The sequence below is a fragment of the Pseudorasbora parva genome, chromosome 23, assembly GCF_024679245.1.
Source record: "Pseudorasbora parva isolate DD20220531a chromosome 23, ASM2467924v1, whole genome shotgun sequence".
Lineage (NCBI taxonomy): Eukaryota > Metazoa > Chordata > Actinopteri > Cypriniformes > Gobionidae > Pseudorasbora > Pseudorasbora parva.
Genome location: NC_090194.1, coordinates 5,093,697 through 5,120,824, shown reverse-complemented (window position 1 = coordinate 5,120,824; position 27,128 = coordinate 5,093,697). Strand labels below are relative to the sequence as shown.

The 27,128-nt window shown below is 38.8% G+C and overlaps 1 long non-coding RNA gene across 1 annotated transcript; it reads left to right on the top strand.

Moving 5' to 3' along the window:
* The first annotated feature begins 1,198 nt into the window (after positions 1–1,198).
* LOC137062927 (uncharacterized) lies at positions 1,199–25,578 on the top strand. Its single transcript, XR_010901312.1, has 4 exons — positions 1,199–1,300; positions 2,098–2,185; positions 2,444–2,540; positions 25,422–25,578. It is a non-coding gene; the product is annotated as an uncharacterized lncRNA (long non-coding RNA).
* Positions 25,579–27,128: the final 1,550 nt, after the last annotated feature.

Here is a 27,128-nt window from a genome sequence, read left to right as displayed (position 1 = left end):
CTCAGCTGGCACTGCATGTCCCCAGGGCTGCTCACAGGGATTTGTGGCCCTCAATACAGTTCGGGATCAGCATTATCTAAGATTTTAGCAAAGGCCTGCGGCATCCGTGAGAACCTGTGGTACAATATGTCGAAAATTATAATTCCCCAAAAGAGATCCTTAAGGGTCAGAGTTTTATCCAGGGATGTCCATAGGCCTTTTAGTATTCAGGAGGATGCCAAATGTTCAATTCTTACTCGTTGCACTTGGGACCCCAGATTTGTTTTCTTCCAACAAGGAAGGTTTTCGCTGGGTTCTACCCTTACATTTTCTGCCGTTTCGGTTCAAACAAGTGAAATATCCTCTGAGACTGTTATATCATTTTATGTTTGCAATCTTCATTTAAAAAAAACTCAACATTGATTTTTAAAATCAGTGATTCACAATCAAATCTCTCTCTTGAAGAGGTCCTTAATGAATTTTTATTTATTTAATTTATGAATTAAATAATAATATTTTAATTTTTTTTTCTTTCTTTCTCTCTCTCTCTCTCTCTCTCTCTCTCTCTCTCTCTCTCTCTCTCTCTCTCTCTCTCTCTCTCTCTCTCTCTCTCTCTCTCTCTCTCTCTCTCTCTCTCTCTCTATATATATATATATATATATTGTCATGTGATTCCCGTATCCTGTCATGTGCCTCTTTTACTCAATAATGAAAAACGGCACCACCGTCAGATATACATGCACGTAGGTGTGGTGTTTAAATGTAAGTAGTTCAAGCTTGTTTTGGTTTTTTAAGCTCTTTTACCTCAAACAGATAGTTGTGGTAAATAGGATTACAACTGTTTAGTGCTTTCTAAACGTTTAGAACAGTACATTGCTTTCAAGACAAGAAACATTTCATAGTCATTTTCAAGTTATAAATAATTTTCATTCGTATAACTGGCGTGTAAGCACAACGAGGCCAAACATGTTGGCACAGCAATGTGATACTGCCTGTGTGTCCTACAAAGGACGTCTTGTTTAATTCTGAATGAAGCCCCCTAAAAAGGGCCTAGTGATGCCCATACTTCAAAATTTAACAAATTGAGACACAGCTAATGTGTAATGTTCTGATTGGTTCCTTGATTCTTTGTGTTCATTGCTTTCAGGTGTGTCTTGTTAAGTCATTAGTCTGTGTATAACCCTCATGTTTCCATTGTCTCTTGTCTAGCTTTGTTTGTGCCATTTTGCCATTCGCTGCATTTCCATGCAGGAACTAGGGACATTGGGGTGGTGCTCGGTGTGTTTCGACCGCAGGGACCAGGGTCTAAATGAAGTTCCAGGTAAAAATGTCCCCCTCAGAAAGTCCCTGCTTGTGTGATATTACTTTTTCAAAATTCAGGAACTTTCAGGGGTGGGACTAGTCTTGGTCTCTCTCATTTTCCTCCATTTAACTTTTTGTTCTAGAAGAGACGAGGTCTTTTTCTCAAAATCTGAGAAGCGAGAGACTTTAAAATGACGCTTTTCCTGTTGTTTAGGAGAAACAATTGAGATATTAAAGTTGTCTCATTTAGGACTTTTCTTTCCTGCAGGCGCTGGAAGGTCTCTTATTGATTTATCAGTGCTGTATTGATTGAAGATTCAAATCTAAAATTTATGATGGTGAACAGCCTTAGTTAATCAGGCCTAATAGAATGAATGAATCTTTGTTAATAGGCTTCAGCAGACTGTGTAATTACCTCTGACAGAAACAAGTTCAATGTGTGAAGCAATTAGAGGCCAGAGAAGAGCTGTAGGGAGTTTAACACCTTACATACGTGTGTGTGTATTATCTGACTCTCTTCTTAAACCAGGTTTGCTCAAACTCTGTCCTGGAGGGCCATTGTACTGCAGAGTTTACAGCCAACCCTGATCAAACACACATGAGTAAGTATATGAGTAAGAAATAAAGAATCAAGGTATTCACTAGACAATTAAAGGTAGGTGAGTTTGATCAGGGTTGAGCTAAACTAAAACAGTGGCCCTCCAGGCCGAGTCTGAGGAACCCTGACCTAAACCTCAAAAAGAAAAATGTTTCGACATTCCCCTTTTCTCTTCATCTTGTTTTAATGGATGTCATTCCCTGTATGTCCTCTTCCAGATACAGAGAAAATCTATCATACTGACTGACATTTGGATTCAGCTGTGATTCCGCTTCAGAAGCTCCGGCCAACAGGATAGATACCGATGTGAGTTTCGACTCAATGACACAATTTAAGCTGTTGATCTGAACTCTGCAACACTATCTCTTTAAGTGAGCTCCATAAGCACAAATACCATGGCATTTCATCATATACCTGGTGTTATTTTATTCTGAGAAAAAATAATGTTGAAGCTAAAGCCTTGAAACAGAGTTTGAGTGAGGTTCAGATCTTTTGTGATTTGACTCATGCTGCCGTCTTTCATGTCAGCAGAAATGAGCAAATAAGAGAATTAATTTCTGTCAGATGGCCAGCTCCTCGGCAGGCAAAGGCGAGAGCTGGTGAGGGATATTTTTGCTGCTCATCAAGAAGGACTGATGACCAGGCGAAAAGACAGATGGAGGTTTGTAGCATTAACTATCCTTTTCTTTATAAAATTCAATAAGGATTTAACATGATTGTCACAAGTTAACTCTTCATGTTGAGAAGAGTAGTTATTAAAGTAGAGCTGTCGCATTCCTCTTTTCACATTTATTGCAAAAAAGTACGTAAAACAAATGCAATAACATGTCATAAAAGCAAGATGATAATATGATTTATAACCATAATTAAACTAAACTATACCCGTTATATCTTCATGCAGCAGATATTCTCTGGTTCTGTAGGCATCTTACAACAGTTCCCACATGAGCGATTTATAGATGATATTATTATGACAGAACATGCCAATCAATGACTTGAAACGTCCTGTCTGATTCTACATGCCCCTCCTTCTTAAATCTCTCCATCATTGTCCGACTCCAGTTTGAACATGAATGGCTGAACATTTTCTAATGTTTTCAGTGCGTGTCTGTGTAGGGTAATCAGACCTGCTTACGTAAGCTCTTGAAGCTCCGCCCTTTTCCTGAAAGGGGAGCTGGGAGCAGGCTGTTCATTTGCATTTAAAGGGACACACACACAAACCAATGTGTTTTTGCTGACCCTAAAAAAGTGACCATTTTAACATGCTATAGAAAATTATCTGTGGGGTTTTGAGCTAAAACTTAACATACACACTCTGAGGACATCAGAGACTTATTTACATCTTCTAAAAGAGGCATTACAGGACCCCTCTAAAGGTAATCACATGTCCAATAATCTCTCATTTTATGTAATGTTTCTTTTCTTTTTTTTTCATGTGACTCTGATGATTGGAGTAATGATGCTGAATGCTATTACAGGAATAAATTACATTTAAATTTTACATTTTACATTTTAAATTTAACAATATTAATGTATTTAACAATATTAATGTTTGTACTGCATTTAAGAAAATGAACGCAGCTTTGGTGCATATAAAAAAAAAAAAATCGTACTAACCCCAAACATTTGAATGACCGTGTTTATTCCAATTCCTGACAAAGGCTGTATGAGGAGCTGGGCCTCTCGTTGAAAAATAAAAGGGAGAAATTGCACCTCTCCTTTCTGTGGAGAAGAAAGTCACACCTTTTAATTAAGAGCCAGCTTCATTATTGCCAATCCTCTAGAGCGAACCTGAAAAATAAACAACAAACACTTTTTATATTTAATTTTTTGTCTGTTTTGTTCTAAAGAAGCAAAAGCTATTTATATTTTGTCAGATTGAATTTGTTTGGCAAACTGTTCTGGAACTGCCTGGACATGCATGACCTGAGGGTGTAAGCAAAATGGCAGCCAAGTGGACTTCAAAAAAGGACTTTTCCCTCACATCAGTTCCACTAAAAAAATGTTACAGTCCTTTACCATAATGTCTTTTAGAATAGCTTTAAGCTGGGATTTTTTTTTTTTTTTTAAATATCAAACGTCAAGAGCGCTCACATGAGTGCTGCAATGAAGGACCAAAGTGCTCAGTGCTGCTTGAGCAGGCTCGGGCTAATCTAAATGTCTGAGAGCAGCTGGAAAACTCAGGAAAGCTGAATGTTATAGTGTATTTTATAAGGTTAATTACATTTCTAACTACGCAAGACAAAAATAGAGGGCTAATTAAGAAATACCGTTTTGTTTTTTTCACATTTAGAGTGTGTTTGTATGTGCTGCGAGTAACTTATAGGTGCAGTAATCTAAGAAAAATAGGTTGCTCTGGCCTCCATCTTCATTTTAATAAACAAACCAGCCCTCCCTCCCAATTTGATGTGCATATTAAAATGATTCCAGGATGTCTGGCACGTTGCACTCAGAAGCTAAGTTCGTTAATTTGTTCCATACAATGCTGTATTTGAATCTGCCGCAGGGAAATATGATCTTATTTCTCCTTGTTTCTGATGGCAGGACAGAATTATTGCTTTTCTGCTTGAGGGATGCCCGGGGCTGTATCAAGTAAATGCAAAGATTTTATCCCTTTTTCTTTGCTCTGGTAGATTCAGACTGAGTTTTTCATTACTGAGGGTGTGATCTCAGCCAGGAGGAAAAGAGAGAGTCAAAGGGGGAGGTGGGGGAAGGTGGTCAGCTGTGTGTCATCACAGAAAAATAGATGGTGTGTCCAAGTGGGATTGGCAGAAGCAAATGTCTGCGTCTGATGCATTTTTCAGTAACAAGAATTTTTCAGCAATAACAACTAATATTTTTTTGTTTGTTTGCTCTGTTAAAATGATTCTTCAAGGTAACTTTTTATTAAATTTGCACAGTGGAAGTGTGCTGTTTGTGGTGGGAATAATTTTAATTGATCAGAGTGTTGTTGTTTTTATGTAGTTGATTTAATTTAGTACTCCAAAATAAAATAATGAAATTGTGTACATTTCGCAATATAGCAAGTGAATTATGTAAATGATGATGATGAAAATATTTAATTAAATTTGTTACACACCTACACTTTTTTTCGAAGGACATCCTGGGAAATATTTTTATTTTTTATTATGACCACAGAGTCAGGACCTCGTTTTAATGACTTATCGAAAGGATGATATATGATGTAAATTATGATCTTATGATGAGGTTTATGCCTTTCTCCACTCACGATCTAAGTTGTTAAAAGCGTTTCTAAGGAAACTGCACTCTAAAAAATGCTAGGTTGAAAATGGAGAAACCGAGTGATTAGGTAACTTTAACCAATTGGGTTGTTTTAGGCAAACAATTGGTGGGTTTGTTCTTTTTCAACCCAACTTGGGTTGTTTTTAACCCAGCATTTTTGTGGCTAATACTGAAAGCAGGCTGAAATGGCAAACGAGCATTTTGTATAGCATTAATAACACAATTTTAGATGTTTAATAACATAGTCAAGCAAAAGGATAATCGTATTAATTACAGTTATGTGTCTGACTGTAAAGAGCGCCATTGTGCAGTGTTTACCTGAGTAAGTTGGCCAACTGTACTTCTGAGCTTGTGCAAGGGAGTGAGGGCAGGGCTAGTTTGCAAATTGGATCTGCTACAAAATGAAGCAAGGGTATAGTTACATTCAAGCTATTTTAAAGGTGGTGTATGTAGCAATGACAGCTAGTGGTTAAAATGGGCAATGCAGTCAACATTTAAAAAATATAGGCTGCCACGCCCCCTCCTCAACGTTCACGCAGGTTGCCAGTTTAAAGGGTTAGTTCACCCAAAAATGAAAATTATTTAATTAATTACTCACCCTCACACCTTCGTTCATCTTCGGAACACAAATGAAAATATTTTTGTTGAAAGCTGATGGCTGAGAAAGCTTCAGATAGGCCTCCATTGGCATTCAGTACATTCCCACTCACAAGGCACACACATAAAGGCACTAAACGCATTAATACAAAGTCCATCTCACTACAGGGGCTGTACAATAATTTTACGAAGTGACAAGAATAGTTTTTGTGTGCAAAAAAAACCCCTAAATAATGACTTTATCCGCCAAGTTATTGTTTTCCGTGTAGGTCTCTGACGTGAACTCACGCGATAGCGGCGCTCATCCTCTTCCGGATCATGTATCTGAGCGGAGGATCTGCGTCATATTCTTGCGCATGCATCGAGGTCACGTCAATAACTTGGTGGATAAAGTCGTTGTTTTGATTTTAGTTTGCACAATAACTATTTTTGTCGCATTGTAACATTATTGTACAGCCACGGTAGTGAGATGGACTTTGTAACGACGTCTTTAGTGCCTTTTATAGGTCTTGAGTGGGAATGTACTGAATGCCAATGGAGGCCTTTCTCAGCCATCAGCTTTCAACAAAAATATCTTCATTTGTGTTCTGAAGATGAACGAAGGTGTTACGGGTGTCCAACATCATGAGGCTGAGTAATTAATAAAATAATTTACATTTTTGGGTGAGCTAACCCTTTAAGGACACGCAACAGGAACGAGTGCAATTGACAATGGAAGGCAAGGAGCCTTGCTCACTGTGAGTTGATGAGTTGATTTATCTTTCCAATCATAGATATTTTAGATGAGTTTGTTGGTTTGTTTGCTGTCTTCCATGGTAGCAATACGCGCTGTAGCAATGTTTTTTTAGAGACACTTGTATGTGAACACAACACGTTTCCTAAATATCTGCAAACGTATGATGATATTTTTACAGTCAACTTACAAACAGCATCTTTAAGGCACACATTCTCAGTTCTCTTATTTTTTACTGCATCTGGTTGGCATATCTAAAGAAATTTAGGTACATCCAATAAGACAAGAAGAACATAACGCAATCACAAAGAACTTTTCTTTAGTTTCATTAGATTCAATTCAAAGAACGTTTCTCAACATCTTGTAGTCTATACAATATAAAATCAAAGATGGTTGCAAAACCTCAATCATAAACGATAAAATCCTACAATTAGACAACCATTATCCAATTATGGTGAGATACCTTGTGCTTTTTAAGGGAGGCATCGATAAATGAGAGCGGCTTTTTAATTTCAAAGCTTTATCGCCGGCTGAAGAAGCTGCGTTCAATTAAGTCATAATGAGCTCCAGAGCTCTCCTTGCTTTGTTCGTGCTACTGGAATACTGCAGAACTTTAGTGACACTATTTAATTCTGTAAATAGACAATAATGTCTGATGAGAAATGGTGGTAAACAAACAAATGAAGCTGCTTTGGTCCGTTTTGAAGACTGCAATTATTCTGTTCTCTTTTGGCAAAGCAAATATTAAATCCAGCGTATTGTTACCTGTTCTTTATAATGGAAATACAAATAGTGCAAATTATCAAGGTCAATAAATGTCCTAACAAAATGCTAGGAAGTAATTTTAGTGAGAAATTTCAAATTAGGGACCTTTCACATTGGCTTTTCTCGTCAAATTTCAAAATGGACTTTAAATCTCTTTTTCTTTGATTTCATGCTGTGATCGGCACTTGACCTAAGCACACAACATAACTTATCTTTTTAGTCCCCTCTGTTCATTCTGGGTTTAAATGTTGTACCATAAAATTGAGAAATTACAGAAAGATATTGATTTTTAGAACTGTAGAATAACTATCCAGCCGTACTAATGTTTATGCATGGTGAGGGTTAGAAAGGAGAAACGTTCTTACTATACAACAAAAAGACACTGAAAGCTCTGGAAAATATATATCATCTCATGTAAATGACAGGTTGTTTAAGTGTGAATTGGTTTCCATGGTGCTAATTAAAGGGTTTATGATGAAACAGTTTAGTTGGTTCAGTGCTACTTTGGCACTGTGTTTCATTAAGATAAAGTAGAAAAACCTTGAAGCTTTTAAGAAACCACTTGTCCACTGCTGCCTTATATATTCAAAGCAATCCGTAATGTAACATGGAGCCCTTTCAGATACTCTAGCTTGCATGTGCCTTTTTTGTGTTGTATACTTGCATTTCCTCTTGAAAAACTCTCATCTGTTCATTAATTGTCTTGTCTTCTTAAAAGCATTCCCGCTGGCGACATCCATGAAGTATATTTGTATGCAAAAGTGTATACAAGTCTTGACAAAGGTAGACCAGCAATCACTGCTTTGTTCACTTCAAGTATTATTTATTGAAACTAATGAAGAGAGAAAAGAGCCAAGCTCATGACCGCTAGAGAAAATGAGGATTGTTCTATTTGATCATATTTAGGCTGTTTTTACCAAGCACATTTATTTTCTGTATCATAATGTTTGTATCATAAACGTGACGACGCCTTCTCTACTGTTGCATGCATTTTTCAGGGCTCTAGATGGCCACTGGCAAATGTAATAAAGTACATTTTCATTCAGTTGTTAAACTGTTCACGTGCGTCACACTGGTCTCGTATTCTCTCACGGAGAAGCTACGGATGCATAAAAGGAGCGGGAAAGGATAAGGCCTGGACTTTTACATTGTAGTGTTTGTTTTATGTGTGTATGTGGTAGTCGTCTGTTAGGAGGCTGCCATTTTTACTTTGTGTTTAGTTTTGATTAAAGTATTTGATTGTTTGCCGGTTGCTGCCTCCTTTTTCCCATAACAATAAACCTAGTTACATTGGTGCCGAAACACGGAAGGGACATGCTGTCCGAGAGCCCAAGCTGCTGAAGGGGAGCGTGGTGCCGAGGAGGTCCGGTAGCGCCGAAGAGTGAAGACTGCTCTCAGCTGGACGAGCCACTGCCGGCCGCCAGGAGGCGGAGGAGGATTGAGCCGTCCACAGAGGCGCGTCTAGCACCATCGCATGGCAACGCGAGGAAGAGTCTCTCGTCTGGCTGAGGACCGAGCGGCAGTGTGTCCGGGAACCAGACCAAGATTTTTCTTTTTCCTCTCTCCCCTCTCTTGCTCCTTGTGCTTCAAGCCTCGTCTGTCCTTAACCAGTCTCAGTGGCCGCAGCACCTAGGCACCTCTTTAAACACAAATTGAAAGTAAAAATGGCAGCCTCCTCACGGGCAATCACTGCACACACATAATAAAACTTAAATAAATTAGTCTGTTCCTCACTATCGTCGATCCTTATTTTATTCTTACGTAGCTCCTCGGTGAGAGGATATGAGACCGGTGTGACCCGCCGGTGATGCAGATTTGCACTCAAATCACCAACCTTGTGCGTTCTCTTATGGCTCTCGAACCACCCTGCTCTTTATTTTTTTCTGGGCGGCAGTGGCTCAGTGGTTCACGTAGGTGGTCTACAAACCAGCAGGTTGGTGGTTCCATTCCCAGTTCCACCTGACCAAGTGTCGAGGTGTCCATGAGCGAGACATCTAACCCCAGCTGCTCCCGACGAGCTGGATGGTGCATCGCGTGGCTGACACCGCCATGAGTGTATGAATGAGTGTATGAATGGGTGAATGTGAGACGATATGTAAAGCGCCATGGGTCTGTTGAAAGCGCTATATAAATGCAGTCCATTTACCATTTAAAAAGTAATTTTGCACTTTAAAAAGTGGCTCCCTATATTTTTATTTCATGTCATTTTTTTAAGATTTTATTGCCCTGAGTTTTGGGGATTTACAACCGAACCTTTACATGCACATCTGCCACAGATGCGTTACAACAAATGCAATGGATGCGAGCTTCTCTCCCCAAAGGCAGTTTATTTAGGGAAAAATAGCTATGAGAAATGTTTTATCCTATAAATGTGACACAGAGAATGTATGAAATATGCATACTTCATACATAATGAAGTATGCAAATTATATGGCGTCAATAGCTGTTAAATTTCAGGATGGAGATAGTTCTAAGAAAGTGTCGTCTTCTTAAAAGTGATTTTCCTGAGATCGAGACGCAATACATTTGTATGCAATAAGAGAGTTTGAGACACAAAGGTGGGCTAGCAATCACTGCTTTGATGGTTTCAAGCGTTATTGCTTCTTTTCTTCAAACATGGCTGATTTAATGCAAATATTAAAGGGAGGGACAATCCCGACAGCTGTCTGGCCGTGTCCATGCTGTCGTGATGTTCCTGTTTTACTATTTTTAATCACATCTGAGTGCCACGGAGCTCTTCTGTCTTCCACCCCCTCAGTGTCTGACCCCGAGTCCCCGTCCACCCACAGTCATTCTCTGTCCATTTCTTTTAGGAGTATAACGAACGACAGCATTGTACTTCCTAACAGCGCAGTGGCCTTTAGACCCGAGACCAGTAATACCTCACGCCACTCCAAACCGCACGCTGGTCAGCGTGAAGTCCGTCCGATGCCCCCTCCTTCATTGACTCTCCCATTGTCTCGGATGGAACTGGGATAAATAGCGCACCGGTAAAGAATGCTGATTGGTTGGTGCACAAACCCCAGGGGCTTTCATTAATGTAGCAGCAGATGCAGCATCATTAGATCTCTGTCCTCAGTCATCGCGGCCTGAGTATGAAAAATAGGACGTGGGGGGGGGGGGGGGGGAGGTAGGTAGACAGGGAAATATGTCTTATTCTGTGTGATCTCTGAGGCATCTTACTGCAAATGAGGTTCTCTGGTGGTTCTACCTGTCTAGGTCTCAGTCTGAGTTCACCTTCATTGATTATGTAAACATTCACAGCTCTTCAAGCTTTTCACAGCCATCGACTTCTTTTGAAGAGAAAAGGTAATCATAAAATTATCTGGTGCGGGATTTGTCACACCGCCAGGGCTCGCCGTGAATCAGATTAGGTGGTATCCTGTAAAGCTCTCTTTTTTTCTTTCTCAATCTCTGAAGATGAAGTGTCTCTTTTCCTGTCCACCTTGTCCTGGTGTCAGTAATATCCATTATACTGATAGATGGTGGTAGAAAGATGTCTCTTTACTGGCAGACATGGGGACACATCTAGTCTGTCAGAGATGAATAGACCACACACTCTGAGAGGAAGGATGGTTTTTATTCCAAAACTAGCGACCCACAAAAACGTCCAATGTGATTCCACAAGAGAGCTCAAATCATTGTTTATTTGAACGTATTTAAGAAAATTAGGGCTGCACGATTAGAAAATATATAATTGTGATTATTCTGGGTAAAATTGCGATTGCGATTTAAAATTGATATTATTATTTTTTTACCAATGAAAAGTGTGTGTATATAACATTTTGTGTTTTTATAATGTGACTAATAATAATTATTATGATTATTATTATTAATCTGATTCACGGCGAGCCCTGGCGGTGTGACAAATCCCGCACCATATAATTTTATGATTACCTTTTCTCTTCAAAAGAAGATATTTTGAAGAATACGGGTAACCAAACAGTTGATTGAGTGTTTGTATATGGAAGTCAATAGGGCCCATTAACTGTTTAGTTCCAGATATTTTTCAAAATATTATCTTTGTGTTCAGCAGACGAAAGAAATGAATCCTCCAGGCTGCATAAATCAGATTTTAAATTGGTATTATTCAGAAATAACTTGGTTAATCTCATATTACACCACGGTTGATTTGTAATACCAATAGCCTTGGTTTTATAATAAGTGTGAGTTTGAGTACAGTAGTTGAACTCTGCTCAACTTTGTTCAATTGTCAACAACCGCTGTCGTTATCATCGCCTACCTTTGGTTGCTTTTCCTACAAATGACTGTCAGTGTGCATGCACTATATAAGGATCTCAATGGAGTGTTCTGCAATGTACTCGACTTCGTTAGAGAAGAGAGGTTGTGATAACACTTGCTTTCGAAGTTAACCCAACCTGTTCTGCATGTCCTTTATCTCTGATCCAGGATAGCTAATTCACTGATTAATGAACTGAATAATGAGTGTGTTTATTTCTCCATATCGGTGCGGGCAGTCGTTTTTTAAAGTGTGAGTCATGTTTAATTGCGGAGCTGCTCTGTGTGATGACTGGGCTCCTACTAGGACCGTGATTGGCATATCACTCTCTTCGCTGAAAAGAAAACGAGTGAAGCGGGGAGAGAAAGATCTCTCCTCTGCCGTGAAGAGAATGATGATGCACGTTTCCAGCAGCAGTTATTATCAGCCCACCTCTGGCTGTGGCTGTGAGACATCATTATGCCCCTATTGAATTTTACTCAGCAATAAGCTGCCTGCTGCTTCCACTCTCTTCGGCCCAGGATGACAGAGTTGCACCGACACCAGTGTCTGTCACCCAACCCAGCCCCAATCACCCTCCTACACATTTAACCCAGTGTCCTTCAAAATGGGGCCACCGGAGAGATGTTTGGTTGTTCGATACATTTGACAGCCTTCTTATTCAGAATAATCTTTATTTCTTTACTTTGCCAATTAAACTAAATCTGGAGCTTGTTATATGCAAATCTTTCATTTGGAATGTTTACACATGTTAAAACTTTTAGAGGTGGATAGTAACTAAATACATTTACTTGAGTATCTGTACTTAAGTACACTTTTTTAAGTATCTTTACTTCACTTGAGTATTATTTTTTTCTGGAAACTTAAGACTTTAACTTGTATATCTTACTAAATATCGTACTCCCTTGAGTATTCCCATAAACAAAGTTGGTTATGTCTAAGGGGAGGTAAAGAGTTGGGAGAATATCAGATGTGTATCAGAGTATATGATCCGTGCATTCAGCCTTAAAGTGACATCAGCTTTGTAAAGAGCTTTGTAACTTTTATACAAGTATTCGTAAGCTAGCATGTCGGATGGAGGATCACTGACTGGCCTAAACCATCATGAATGCATAATGTGACTTTATACAACAATACTAAAATGTGTTGACATAAAAAAGGAAATGTACTTTTGATACTTAAGTACTTTTGAAAACAAATACTTCTGTACTTTTACTTAAGTAAAAATCTGTTTTTACAACTTTCACTTGTAACGGAGTAACATTAGACTGTTACTTCTTTAGGTAATGAAGTTGTGTTCTTTGTCCACCTCTGCTCAGACCCCTGAATCATACCAACACCCTGGGAAAGAATATAGAAATGAGAGTGCAATCTTTATTTCTCCAGCACTGCTTCTCGCCCTCTCGTCTGTAGCTGTGAGACACACGAACTGCACTAGTTTTAAAAGTCATGTCAAGGGATGTCAGAGTTCCTTCATTAGCCTTTCCGTGTCTGAATTTAGCCTTTAATTTCCATAATGAATGAGACCACAGAACTCCTTTTGGTTAAACATCTTCTTATCCACGTGCCCTTACAGACCGCGCCAAATTATTTATAATCTGGAGTCAGAGAATAGCAATAACCCATATGCAAATAGCAGACCGCAGACCGGCTGCTCGCATTTAGCATGCTACAGCCCTCGCTGACAGCGCCCTTACAATAGGTGAGACAAAGGGATGTGTGTTGATTGATGTGGAGAGTCTTCAGCAGAGCCATTGTCCCTGTTTTCATTTATTCAAATGAGAAGACTCATTCCTCAGTTTCCATGTGACAAGGACAATTCCTCTTCAACCTCCCATCTTAGTTTTCATATGTTTGTGTTTGCTCAAAAGATTTAGCAGCAGGGCTTCGCAGATCTGTCTGGAGTACGTTTTATTAGACAAGGACATACACACGGCACGTGATCTTGCAATAAAAAGCACAATGGAGTGATATTGAGAGATGTATTTTGACACTTTGTTAAAAAGGTTAACAAACTGATGGAGGTATTTTCCATATTATCATACAAAATGTTGCTATTTTCTTATATAAGTCAAGCCACAAAACAATGAAATCGCCACAACACAACGGAAATATTCCTGACCATGAGGGGGCTCTCGCCGTGCAATACAGTTAGTTTTTCTTGCCATATTGGCCATTCTTACAAAGATATAAACACTATCATCAGTTTTAAGTGTGTAACCATTGTATATCGACATGAAATATCAATTCAAAATCATCTACATGAATTATAGCTGCATATTTATACTCAAAAACACTTTTACTCTCTATCATTGTTCTTGATGCCAAAAGGGAACGTCTGCCAATTGCACCATACAGTTGAAACCATAGACTGTAAAAAAAAATATGGGCGTAGTGTCCGTGACGTCACCCATAGGACACCGATAAGCCGTTCTGAAGCGTAAAGTAGGGACGAGCTGGGCGTTGCCATCTTGCTAGCGTGTTATCGCGTGTCACTCCCGGATAACAGAAAATGGGCAAAGAGGTGGGATGTGGGCGGAGCTTATGTGACACAATGACTATAGACGCAGATAATTGGCTATCCACCTGCAACGTAACCATGCCCTTAATTATGCAGAACTTTAAGGCTTTATATAATGTAAACGAATGAGTTATAAAAAAATTCAGCCCCCTCAGAGTTGTCATGAAGGCCTTCTGGAGCCAGTTTAAGAAATTGCAGTTTACATTACTTCCGTATTGGCTTCAAGAGAGATCGTGGGAGGTTGCCGCTTAGTTGAAACATATAATTTGTATGAATTAAAATTACTTTTAACATTTAAAAACAGACATATTAAAATTCCCCAGCTTGGTTGTATTGTAAAAAAAAACTGGCTCAAATGCACAACATTGGAATTTGAACATTTGAACTAAAACAAACAAGTAATTTTAATTCATAAAATGATACGTTTCAACCACTTGGTGGAATTGGCAGACGTTTCCTTGGGCATCAAGCGCCGTGATAGCAGGTAAAAGCGTTTTTGTGTATAAATATGCAGCTATATGCCTGTAGGTGATTTTGAATTGATATTTCATGTTGATATACAATGGTTAAACACTTAAAACTGACCGTAGTGTTTATATCTTTGTAAGACTGGCCAATCTATAGAGCATTGACAAGGAAAACTAACTTTACCGCACTCCTAGAGCCCCCTCTTGGTCGGGAGCATTTCCGTTGTGTTGTGGCGATTTCTGTGTTGTGGTTTAATTTAGTACGGCTGCACTACTGGGCCACCGTACTTAATCCTACACAATACTTAAACTTAACAACTACCATATATACCATTAATAAGCAGTACATTAGGAGCTTATTGAGGCAAACATCGTAGTTAATAGTTAGTTATTCATGTTAATGTTGTTTATATGTCTTTGTGGTGTTTTTAATATGCTTTAATACAAACCATGTGCAGATAAAAATGCTTCGCAATGTCATACTTTATTCTAGTAGCAGTACAAATGATCAGTCACAGCAGCTTTTACTCATGTTAATCTTTATTTTGTTACTTGGTCCAATTCTTTAAGGCTGTAAGATCATTTTAAAGAGTGAGTTGTACTGAAAGAGCTGTTCTTTGCAAATAACTATAAATAAAACTCAGTCAATATCACATTTTATTAATCATTCATTTGACACTAAAGCTGTCTGTTTCTTTATGAGCGAGCAGCAACAAGATTCTTAATATTTCACATTCTAGTTGCTGCGTGAGAATTTGATGAGATCAAGGCGCTCATGCATGTGGCAAAACGCGAGCAATTAAAAAATTTCCCAATCAATCACAAGTGAATAATTCAGTTCCCTGGAGTTTAGCGGTGAATTTAGTTAGCTTTTTAAAATTTGACCAACTCATCCGCCCGCCCTGCTGCTCCCTGATGCATGCAGCCATATTCATTTTCATTGAACGCTCTGTACGTCTGATGCAAATGTCTCTGGATTCTTTCCGTAAAGAAGACTAATTAAAAAGAAGGGCCAGTATCTGCCCTTTCTGGGAGTGAGTGTGTGTAGAGAGTCTGTGTGGGCGGGTTTGCAGAGAGAAAGATCTGGTTGATAAATAGCTGTCTCTTTGTCTCTCCCCCCTTCACTGATCATAAACATCCCCTGATTATCCAGCTGACAATGGCCACAAATATTCCTCATTCTCATGATGGATTGGGAGAAGGAGACAGACGGACAGAGAGAGAGAGAGAGAGAGAGAGAGAGGCTGGCTGGCCTGGTTTTGCTGCATCTGTGAACAAATAAAACCAATAGGTCTGGGCATCATATCGCCTTTTTTATGAAGTTTGAAGGCTTATAGTGCTTAGACCTCTCCACATGATCTTGGTCAAATTGACTGGGTCACAATGACCTGAGAGTTGTGGCTCTCATTGGTTTTGTAGCAGGGAAAAGATGTAGCGAGTTTGCCTGCATTTTCTGCCCATTTAATTAGAGCCCCATTGGGAAAAGCTATACTATTATTTATTTGGTTTCAGACTGGCAGCTCTGATTCAGCGGGGAGAACAGCAATCATCTAGCGGCTTTTTATACTTAGTATGCAGGTAATGAAATTTTATGCCAGAGAGCAGAGTTCTGCTGCCGAACAGCCCCTTAATTGTGTCTGTTCTGTGGTGAGAGCTGGAAAAGAGCGAGCGAGAGAAATGAATGTTGGGCTAAAGAGGCTGCCATAACCTCCTGCAAGAACTGCACTCTCGACAGTAACTCAAGTATTATCTAAACGCCATCCATTAGAAATGTGCTTTCTTCACAGCCGAATTTCAGAAGTAGTGTAATTTTAAAAATATCCAGGAAATAGACAGTATAGTTTGTCCAAATTTTTCAATTGCCATTTTTTGCTATATCCGTCATGTCATTCCAATCTGTTTTTTTTTCGTTTTTTTTCTACACGAGATAAATTCATACAGATCTGAAACAATATGAGGATAAATGGTAGAGTAAATAGGGAGTTTTGCACCGGATATTTCTAGGGACTATCTTAAAGTTTTAGTTTCCTAGAACTTTAAGTTCTAGAAACTTAAAGTTCCCTTAGGAAATTTTTCCTGGTTGTTTTCGCACTGCCAGTAGGAACTCTGAAGTAATGTAAGCCACGCTTGTTACTGTGACTTTTTTTACCGTGAGCACACAGCGCTCCCATTCTCTGTCTTCACTAGTTTACGATCTGTTTAACAGTCCTGTCTAATAGTTATTAGAGCTTTAAACACAGAACGTAGACGGTGCCATGTGGTTGATGTCCAATGTTGCTGTTTTAGCAGAAATACATAATCATGTTTTGACTGGTCCCCTCAAAGTTACATTGGATTTTCACTTAAGCGTAAAGGTTGAAATGTCCATCTATCACTGTTTTATCTTGTTTGTAGAGCTAGTTTCTGCATGACCTTATTCAATATCCATTAATCCTACACAATACCTAGACTTAACAACTACCTTACAAATCATTAATAAGCAGTAATTTTTGAATGCTTTTAATGTTGTTAATATGTCTGTGGTATTTTTAATATGCTTTAAAACAAACCATATGCAAACTCATTCTCCTCATTCAAAGGATACTGGCTGATACTGAAGGTAGACTGAGATGGCAAACAAGAACATGGTCTTTGTAACAACACATTATTAGATGTTTAATTAAGTAGTCAAGCAAAAGGATAATCATATTTGTAAGGATTTACTGTTATGTGTCAGAGCGCCATTGGGCGGTGTTTACCTTTGTAAGTTGGCCAACTGTATTTCTGAGCTCATGCAGTGGTGGGGGCGAGGCTAATTTGCATATTCATAAATCAGAATGAAGCACGGGTGTAGTAACATTTAAGCTATTTTCAAGCACGAAAAATTTTATATGTAATTTTGGTGATCATAGATGAAGTTTAAGAGATAAATGTTTGATATATAGGGGATTTTAATAGTGAGAGTTGGACCCTAAACTAAAGTGTGAAGTTTTGGTAACACTTGACTTTACAATACCTTATAAGGATAGTTATCATTAGTTAATGCATTAGCGAACATTAATGGTGCACTTTGTAGGATTTTTGCAGTAAAATATCCAAAAATCACCAGCCCAGTGTTATATATTTTGTTCCATTGAGTACTAACGATATCCCAAATGTTTCCAACTATTTCTAGAGTTTCTTGAGTGTCAAGTTCTTCTTGAATCTCCAATAACCCTCCTTTCTTTTAATGAAAATCTGAAGCCTGGGCTCTGTTTTTTCAATTGTTTGTGACTGAATGGTTTGTTGTTGTATTGGTTTGGTTTCTGTTGAAAGCCGCAACAAATCCTGCGGAGCTAGACTGGCTGGAGAAAGACGTGTTGAAGGTCAGTGTGTTTCAGAGAGTCAGCTCATTTTTACCTTGTGGACTACTGCTTTGGTTCAGACCTCTGTGTGTGTGGCGACTTTCTCATGACCCAGGTATAATCTCTGAACTAATCTGGTTAAAACTGCTGCCACACTATAGTGATGCTGAGCCACTCTCACAGAGCAAGAGAGAATGAAAATCCAATCCATTCCTTTTTCCTCTATTATGAATCTTCACTCCAGCTCTTTTTACATCTAATCCAATAAATCTTTCTTCCTGCTTTCCTTTTCTCCATTAACAGAACTAATGAAAGAAAATGAACAGAAGCAATATAGAAAATGTATCAATTATACATGCTTTTGAAATTACAAAGCCCATTGTGTTTATAGGCAAAAAAGTAAATACAATTACACTAATGGAAAATATGAAAAGACACAAGCTAGGTCAATATTAACAGCTATCAAAAATAGGCTGCTCATCAAGCTAAGGGTCTGAGACTAATTATGCACTACAAGTATAGAGTTACAGTATTGTTCAAACTCTTACATTTGTGAAAGATCTTTTTTTCTGCATTGCGATGTAAATTCAATTGAAACATTATCAAAGAAGACAAGTTTTCAAGATGTGACGTTTCGAAGAAAAATTATAAGCTCAACATTTTGTTGAATAATATGAAATGTGCATGGATGAATCAATATTTCAAAAATAGATAGGCTTACTTCCAATTTCCAATGTGAATCACAGCTGGACTATTATTTTAAAAAGCTGTTTGAAGAAGAAAGAAAATGGCAATAAAAACTGGAAACAAAGACAAGTGTTGTGCAGTTAGATGATTGACTGTAGCATTCATTTGTTCGCTAGTTTGAAGGTATAAAGTCACAGCAGACAATTGAACTTTTTATCAAATCCAATCTTTTCAGGCAGACTGTCCGCGATATTAATTGCCAGTGATCAAATACAATTTGTGAGTCCAGACATAACCAACCTATCTCCGTGGGTATTTTGGTAAAGACGCAGGCGTACCCTTTTCTGTAGTCACGGCTTTACTGTGTAGTGAGGAGTGTGTTTCTGTCACTGGTTTCTCAATATGCGGTCTGAAGCATTCGTGAGCGGTGTAACTAAATCTGAGGTTTTCTGCAGAATTGGGCTGCTTTTTAAGTTGTTGCTGCAGAACAAAAAAAATCTCCACTGATTTCCACTCCCATACATACGGCACCCAAAACACCCCCAGACATACAAATTCAGTGGAGAATTCAGCTGCCCAATAGAGAAAATTGTATTGGAATATTTTTGGACAATTTTTGACTGACCATTGTGCTACTTTTGTTGCACAGACCTGGCAACCATGTTTTAAATCCACTTTTAGACATACACTCCTGAACTTCCCTATAAGCACTTCCCCTCATGGGAATCCCTGCCGTCATTTTGAAGTGTGTTCAACTTTGTCAAGCAAGCGACGGAAATGTATTTTCTATTTTGACCGAGTGAGCGAGTCTACTCAATATGTACACTTCAGGCAGATCCATTGACCACAATGAAACATGATTGTGATATCAGGATTCCCACTGTAATGTATGATATTGTAGTTATTTTGACACACATTATCGTATAATATTTGTAGCTACCTTAAAGTACCTTGAAGTTCTATGGGAACTATTGTAGTCTGAAAAAGGTAAATAGTCCAGTTGGGAAGAGTGTCGTGTGTGATGAGTGATCTCATTGCTCTGCTCATCGGCTCGTTGGTTCTCAGTATTGAACATGTCCGAAAGAAACAGTTTTCGATTCTGTACTGCTGATCCAAGAACCGCTGCTCGTTCAGTTACACACGCATATGCTCAGTATCAGCTGCTCGTGTCTTCAGTTCTCTCAGCAAAACATGTCTCAGTTCACTCAATTCAAGATATTAGTTTTTTTAGTCTGAGGGACTGTCACTCCTAAAGTAACTTGTCGAATCAGCGCTGATTTGAGACGCGAACCCTTTAGAACGATTCAGTCCGATTTGGTGAACTGGTTCAACCGGTTCACTAAAAAGAACGATTCGTTTGCGAACCGGACATCACTAGAGGGATGATCGCCTCACAAGTAAAGAAGAAATGGTTCATGTTTGTGCCTTTCCGAATTGTGGCAACAGAATGCGAAAATACAAGCATTTACATTTTCACTGCCTTCCTTTTTCATGACCTTGAGATTCTGTAGCTAGTTGTACTTCAACTTGACATGCAAACTCCCATAAAAGTACTACGCGATAAAGATAAACGCATTTGTAGCAAACACTTAGACAAGGATGAATAATGTTACAGACAAAACACAGCGGGGCCGGTTGTAGCTCAAACAGTAGAGCGTGGCCCTAGCAACACCAAGGTCATGGGTTCGATTCTTAGGGAAAGCAAGAACTGACAAAAACATACCTTAAAATGCAATGTAAGTCGCTTTGGATAAGAGCGTCTGCCTAATGCATAAATGTAAATGTAAAAATGTAAATGAAGAAAAATGACATTCTGTGGTTGAAGACGGGTGCAACCACTGTGGTCTGGAGGTAATGTAAACTTTATTTATCCTTCATTTTGGGCACACACGGCTTGAGGAAAGATGTGCAGTAATAAAATAATCATGCCTTACACACACACACAACGCTCCTCCCAACTGGACTATTTACCTTTTCTGGCTACAAATGAGTTCCCACGGGACTTCAGCACGAGATACAGCTAGCTGTCTAAAACACTATTTGGGTGGATTTAACAATAGCTAAGTGGTTAAACGCATCGCGTTGTCATTTAAGGGCCCTGTTCATGTTGGACAGACATTTTAATTGCATTTTGTGTCTGTTAAGAGGCACAAAGACACCCTTTATGTTTATGCCCCCAAAGCTGCCGTTTTAGCTGAGTGGGAGCTCTGGGCATTAACTGTAATAACTCCGTGTTGCAAGCACCAATCCGGTTCGGGTTTTTTCTTCTTCTATAGACTGTACTCACAAAGCTATAACGATCAAGAATAACTTAAAAAAAATTCCTTGGAGTTCTCCTTTAAGCCATCTGTTTGCACCATTAAAGTTTATTGTATTTTTATAATTTTGGGTTGTGTATTTTTTCCAACATGCATACAGCATGAGGTACATCCGAGTCAACAGGACAGAGAGAAGTTAGCGAGGAAAGGCCATAAGAAATTGACATCATGGCGGATAGAGCATCCAGGCTAAGACGCATTTGTAGAAATTTGGTTATCACATTTACCACCTCCAAATAAGATTTGAATCATACTTGAAAAATAAATAATGTGCTTTCATGTGTTGTTTTGCTGTCCAGACATTCAAAAACACATTTGGATAAAATCTTCAGCTGCTAGTCTGAACATAGCCTTTGTATCTTAACTTGATCCTTCTTGTTTTGAACACTAACAACGGCTGTACTTCCTGTCCCCAAAGGAACTTAATCTTTAAACCATGTGAAACAACTCCAGCAGCCCATGATCTCTCTTACTTCACTCATATCTGATCGTTGAGAGAGGGTTAAATGTAATTACGGTCTGCAGTGGGTGTGTTTGAACAGGTATGTTTTCCCTGTCTAAGTCAGAAGCCTCCAAAGGTCATTTCCACCTTCTAGTCTCCCCTTCTCCCTCTTTAATTCTATGTTTGTTTCTCTGTCAGGTAAATTAATGCACTCTAATGTGCTTTCAGCTGATGTGCCATTTGTGGCCGAGATAGCCGGAGCGTGTGAATAAGGTTCAATGCTTCTAAAGGTCAGCTTCTTCTCTCCTGAGCTCTTTAGTATGAGCTCAGGAGAGAAGCTCAGCTGAGCAAGCTCTTTAGTATGACCGCCAAAACTTTGCTTTGACATGTAGCTGTCATTCTGCATGGTGAGGCCCGACATTTACTGCCATAGTTTTCAGTACAGTAGGCCTATAGACGTGGCGATAAACCTTAAATGACTTTTGTTTCCCCCTAGCAGAACTCATCGCTATGCAACCCAGGCTCATTGGAAAAAAATAGCTCATGGCAATAATTCAACAAAAGTATATTCTGTGTCAATGTCTTATAACTTTGGTTGTTGTTGTATAGTTTGAAAATGAAATGTCTGGTGAGTGGAGCAAAAAGGTTAATGGTCTATTGGGTTTGAAAATAATGTACTACCAACACTAAACTAGACCCAAAAACGAACTCAGTAGTGTTAACGAAAGAAAACGTGAGATGAAAATGCACCTTTTGCAGTTTTTGCTTGCTTCAATGAGTCTTTGAGTTATTTCACTGTGTCATGACTTGTGTTTAATAAAAGCCGTTCATCGTAATTGCTGTAGCAGGTGAACTGCCAAGCAAATATAGTACAACAGAAAAGCCAAACACATGGAGCTGGTTATGATGCAAATGTCGAAATATATTAGTTTACAAAATACAGAAACAAGGATCAAAGCCACCTTTTTCTTGCCTCTATATAGAGGAGTTAAAGTGTCTTGCATGTCAAACAATATACGGCCAGTCTGTTAAACTGTTGCACATTTATTTTAACAAACACAAAAATGCAAAACATGGAAAATCCTTGAAATCTGTTCAGCCAATACAGTGCTCAAGTATGGCTCCAATTCCTTTGTAATCTTACATCTGTAAAATATTTTCTTAGATTCAGGCTTTCGTGTTTTTGTCAGACAGATGGTTAGATAAATGTTTCTCCTACTTCTCCTACCTCTCTTGTATCCCTTTAGATGAAACATCATATGGGCTACTTGTCTGAACATACAGTGCCCACCAATTTTGGCATCCTTAGTAAACATGAGCAAAGAAGGCTGTGAAAATAAGTCGTTTTTTCATTAAAAAAAGCCCACAAAATTTGAACCTTTTATTGAAGTAAACCAAATTAAAGTGAGGGGGAACTCTCATTATGAAATAAATGCTTTTCTCTAGTTCACATTGACCACGATTATTGGCACCCAATCGTTGCAACGTCATTTTCCCAAGATAACAGCCCTGAGTCGTCTTCTGTAATGCCTGATCAAAGACCATTCCTCCATACAGAATCTCTCCAGATCCTTCCGATTCCCAGCTCTTATCTTCAGTTCTTCCAGAAAGACTTGGGGTGGCAAGATGACACAACAAAGACATTTATTTAATATCAGACGAGTAAATGAAAGCAAAATAGTGTATGATGAGGTTCTTTGGTGTAGGCCCCATCTGTAGGAGGGTAACGGACTCTGCATTTCCTGCCTGAAGATGAAGGCAGGGGCGCAGCCGAGGTATGGGGGGGAATAAGGGTGAATGTTGGCGTCATCATCTGTGAACTCAGAGTAAGTACCGATCTTTTACACTCCGAGTGTTAATGATTGGTTAGATCTAAACGTAATGAGTGACGTAACATTTGAGTCTTCCTGGCTAGACCTTTCATTTCAGCCCACTCATTCTCTATAGGGTTCAAGTCAGGGGACTGGGACAGGCATGGCAGAAGCTTCATTTTGTGCTCAGTGACACAGTTTTGTGTTGATTTTGATGTTTGTTGTGGATAATTGTCCTGATGCCATGTATCTGTCCATGACCTCCAGCGCAAAAAAAGGAAGTTCAAGTCGTGTCTGACAACTAAATATGCTATTTGTTTGTTGGATGAGCAAGGAGGATTTTTCTTGAAACACTCCCAAGCAACTTAATTAAAAAATAAAATGAAAAATAATAAAACCATTTTTAAATAGGCTTTCTGTCCCTGAGACTCAACTAATTAAGCTCTGCAATTCTCCATCTGCGATCCTTGGAGAGTTTTTGTCCACTCAAACTCTCCTCCTCGCGTGCATTAGGACGATATAAACACACGTTGTCCTTCAGGCAGATTCATAACCTCTTTAGTTGATTGGAACTTCTTAATTATTGTCCCGTCGTTGGAAATGGGGATTTTCAATGCTTCAGCTTTCTTACAGACACTTTCTATTTTGTGAAACTCAACAATCTTTTGCTGCACATCTGAACTATATTCTTTGGTTTAACTCATCGTGATGAATGATTTAAGGGAATTTGGCCTTTTGTGTTTCCTCATATTTATACTCATGTGGAACAGAAAGTCATGGCTGGACAATTTTATGTTCCTAGTCAAAGGCAGACAGTGGTGAAGTATTTTGGCTCTGCTTAAATACATTTTTCAAGTGTCTATACTTGTTCAGTGATTTTCTTTGGAAAACCTTTACTTTAAAACATTCCAAAGCATAATGTCATACTTTTTTACTGCACTACCTTCCATATTGAATATAATTCAATACTTAATTACGAAATTGTACTGTATAATTTTACTCGAGGTTATTTCTGCATGTAAGTATTATATATAAACTTCAAGTAATTTCTATATAAAGACAAATTTAAGCAAAGCCTATACGGGGAGACTTCAAGTAAATTAATAATTAATACAGCACTGTACACATATACACATAACAGAAATTAGTTGAGAATTATGATACAAATTTAATGCATATTGAATTGGCTCTACAAACCATGTACTAAAAGTGTTCTGAATTGATAGCATAGTATTGTCCAAGCCATGGGACCATGCAAAATTGAGCTTTAATAATCGATAATCTGCCCACATAATCATAGTTTGTGTGAAAAGGAAGAGTTTTACTTCCACTAGTGTGCATTTCAGCTGGTAACTGCAGTGAATTATACGTTAAGGCACGTTCTTCTAGTGAATCTATGTTGTCGATATGGCTCACAGAATTAATTACATTGAAATCTTCATTGTGTTTCTGGTTCTTATCACCATTGTGCTGCATTCTTTGGATATAGCATCAGGCGATTCAGCATGTTTTCTTGCCCACGGAAAAGTGATAGTCATCTCTTTGTGTATCCGTAAGCCCGTTGCATTAATCAAATCTGCTGTAATTGTAAACCGGAGTCTGCGTGGCACACTTGAGACACAAGTTAGGATTGCGTCGCTCATAGTTTGGAGACACACAGCTCTTCATGAGACACAACAATGCAGTGGTGTCATTACTAATGGACAGCCTTGAGTTTGCCATGTTTTATATGGGATTTGCAATTAATTGCAACTGACCTCCAGAGGGTCAACGGATCTGAATGTGCCCAGGACCGAGGCACCCTCCCAGGGCTGGTCAGGGAGGTCGGAGAGCATGGAGCTCTGACCAAGTTTGGGTTTTTGGACTAAGTCCATTTTTATTGAGGAATTTCCTCCGGGTGTCTTTCGCCCCTAGCGTGCCCAGGAGGCCCACCCTGCTCAGGGAGTCTGGATCTCTGAACAGAACAAGGGTTTACTGGAAGTCTCAGCCCACACAAAATGCACCTTCCCAGGGCTAAGGCATACCATTCCTTGTTCTACTTCCAGTGAGCCATCGTGGTCATTCTTTACCTCTTACCGTCCACAATGAGCCCTGATCAGCCTGGGGGACTGCCTTGAACACCCTGGAACAGAGCTCCACCGTGGTGATTTTTGACCTGTCTACAATTCATTGCAATTAAATTCCTGTTGAGATTGTAAGACTTTGTTCTCTCATATTGTTGTAAGTCTTAAGCGAAATCCTGATTATTTGCTGTTTTTGTTTGCGTTCATGCAGGTCAAAGGCTAATTAAGAATTCAGTAGTTTTAGTTTGAGAAACTGACTCAAAGCAGATGCACACAAATACAAAGATGTCAGTATATTTAGGTTTATATGACTTTGCTTCACTGTCGGATAGGTATCCCTCTCTGGTGACTGGAGATTGACTGGATGCTGTGCTGTAGGAGAAGAGATTTAGCTGTACCTGAAACCTCTCTTTATAGTGTCTTTAAGTCTGAAAGCTCAACTTAAAAAAAAAAAAAAACTGCTTCAAAAGAAGGTTTAACTCTATACCCACTCAAGCCCTCAGGACACATGCTTCCTTCAGGTTAGTGATCTAGATTACCTCATCAGAAAATGTTGTCATCAAACATCCATCTCTCTCACTATTCTCATTTTGAATGTCATTGCTACTCTTTGTTTGTGTTTTCTTTCGATCTTAACTAGATTTAATTAGCCTTCTCTGAAGGAGACTGCTGTTTGTCCATGCAGAAGTCGTCCCAGATCATGTTTGTCAGTCCATTGCATTATGGCAAAAAATTGTGTGCATGTTTTAGCACATTTCTATGTGGTTGCCATGGTGTCCTGGCTGGTTGCTAGGGCTGTTGTTAGGTGACTGTCATTTCAAATAAACTCTGCATTTTGAATAAATTATGCATTCGGGCTGGATAAAAAAAGATTGATTTCTCAATTTTAATCAGTTTTAATTTTTATTAGCCGATATTGATTCTTACATTTTAAGAATATTTTTTTTGATCTATGCTGTTTTTTTCAGGTGATGCATGAATCAAACTTCTTTAAATATTTGCAGCACGCTATGCTTTGTTACTTTTTATATGAAACAAATTTTAAAGGGATAGGTCACCCCTAAATTAAATTTTTTGCAATCCTCACTAGCTTGTGTCAAGGGATGTTGTGAGTCTGTAAGCGTTGGTCAGGCCAGGTTTGCGCAATGTTTTGACCTTCTTCGGCAAAAGTAATGGCGTTGGGAATATTGGATGAGATTTGTCTGATATGAGGTAAAAAAAATAACATAAATACTGTTTGGTTTCTCGTAGAAACCAATCATTTTGTGTCTTAAGACATCAGTGTGTCACTACGAGCCACAGGGTTCTCATATGGATTAGTATGTCTGTGTTTTTTACTCTCATAGTGGCTCTCATAGAAATACGCCCCATTGACATGCATTACGAGCAACGGCTGGAGTTAAAAAATCTTCATTTGTTTTCTACTGAAGAAACAAACACATCTCGGAAGTCCTGGGGCTACGCAGATAAACATCAAGTTCTCATTTTTGGCTGAACTATCCCTTTAAGGTTTTAAATTCTGTCAATGCTATAATAAAAACTTTTGTCACTATTTAATGTGGCGTGGCAAATTTATTTACCGCCTCAGCTCAAGTGGAGTGCAAGTTGCCAACTCTCACGCATTTGGTGTGAGACATACACTTTTAGGCTTTGTTTCAACACTCGTGCTGCCTAAGTAAATCTCACGCCATATTATAAAAGCCAACATGCTACCTGCTGGCTAATGACCTCAAGAAGCCTGAAGTCAAACGTGTATTGACAATGTAGTCCTATAAACCAATGAAGACCTGCAATCTCTTGATCAGACCTGTCTGTATACCAATCACATTTTCCCCACACTGAGCAACGTCACTGTATATAAGCTGACCCTCATCGCAACTGAACTGAATCACAAGCTTCTGAATCTGAATAGATTTGTGAAATTTGAGTAAATGAACTTAAACTTAATCAAACTGATTAATCAAAACTAAGATCTCCAATGGGTCTCTCAAGCTTTGGCAGAGCTATTTCTTTACTATATAGGCCTCATTACATGCCTT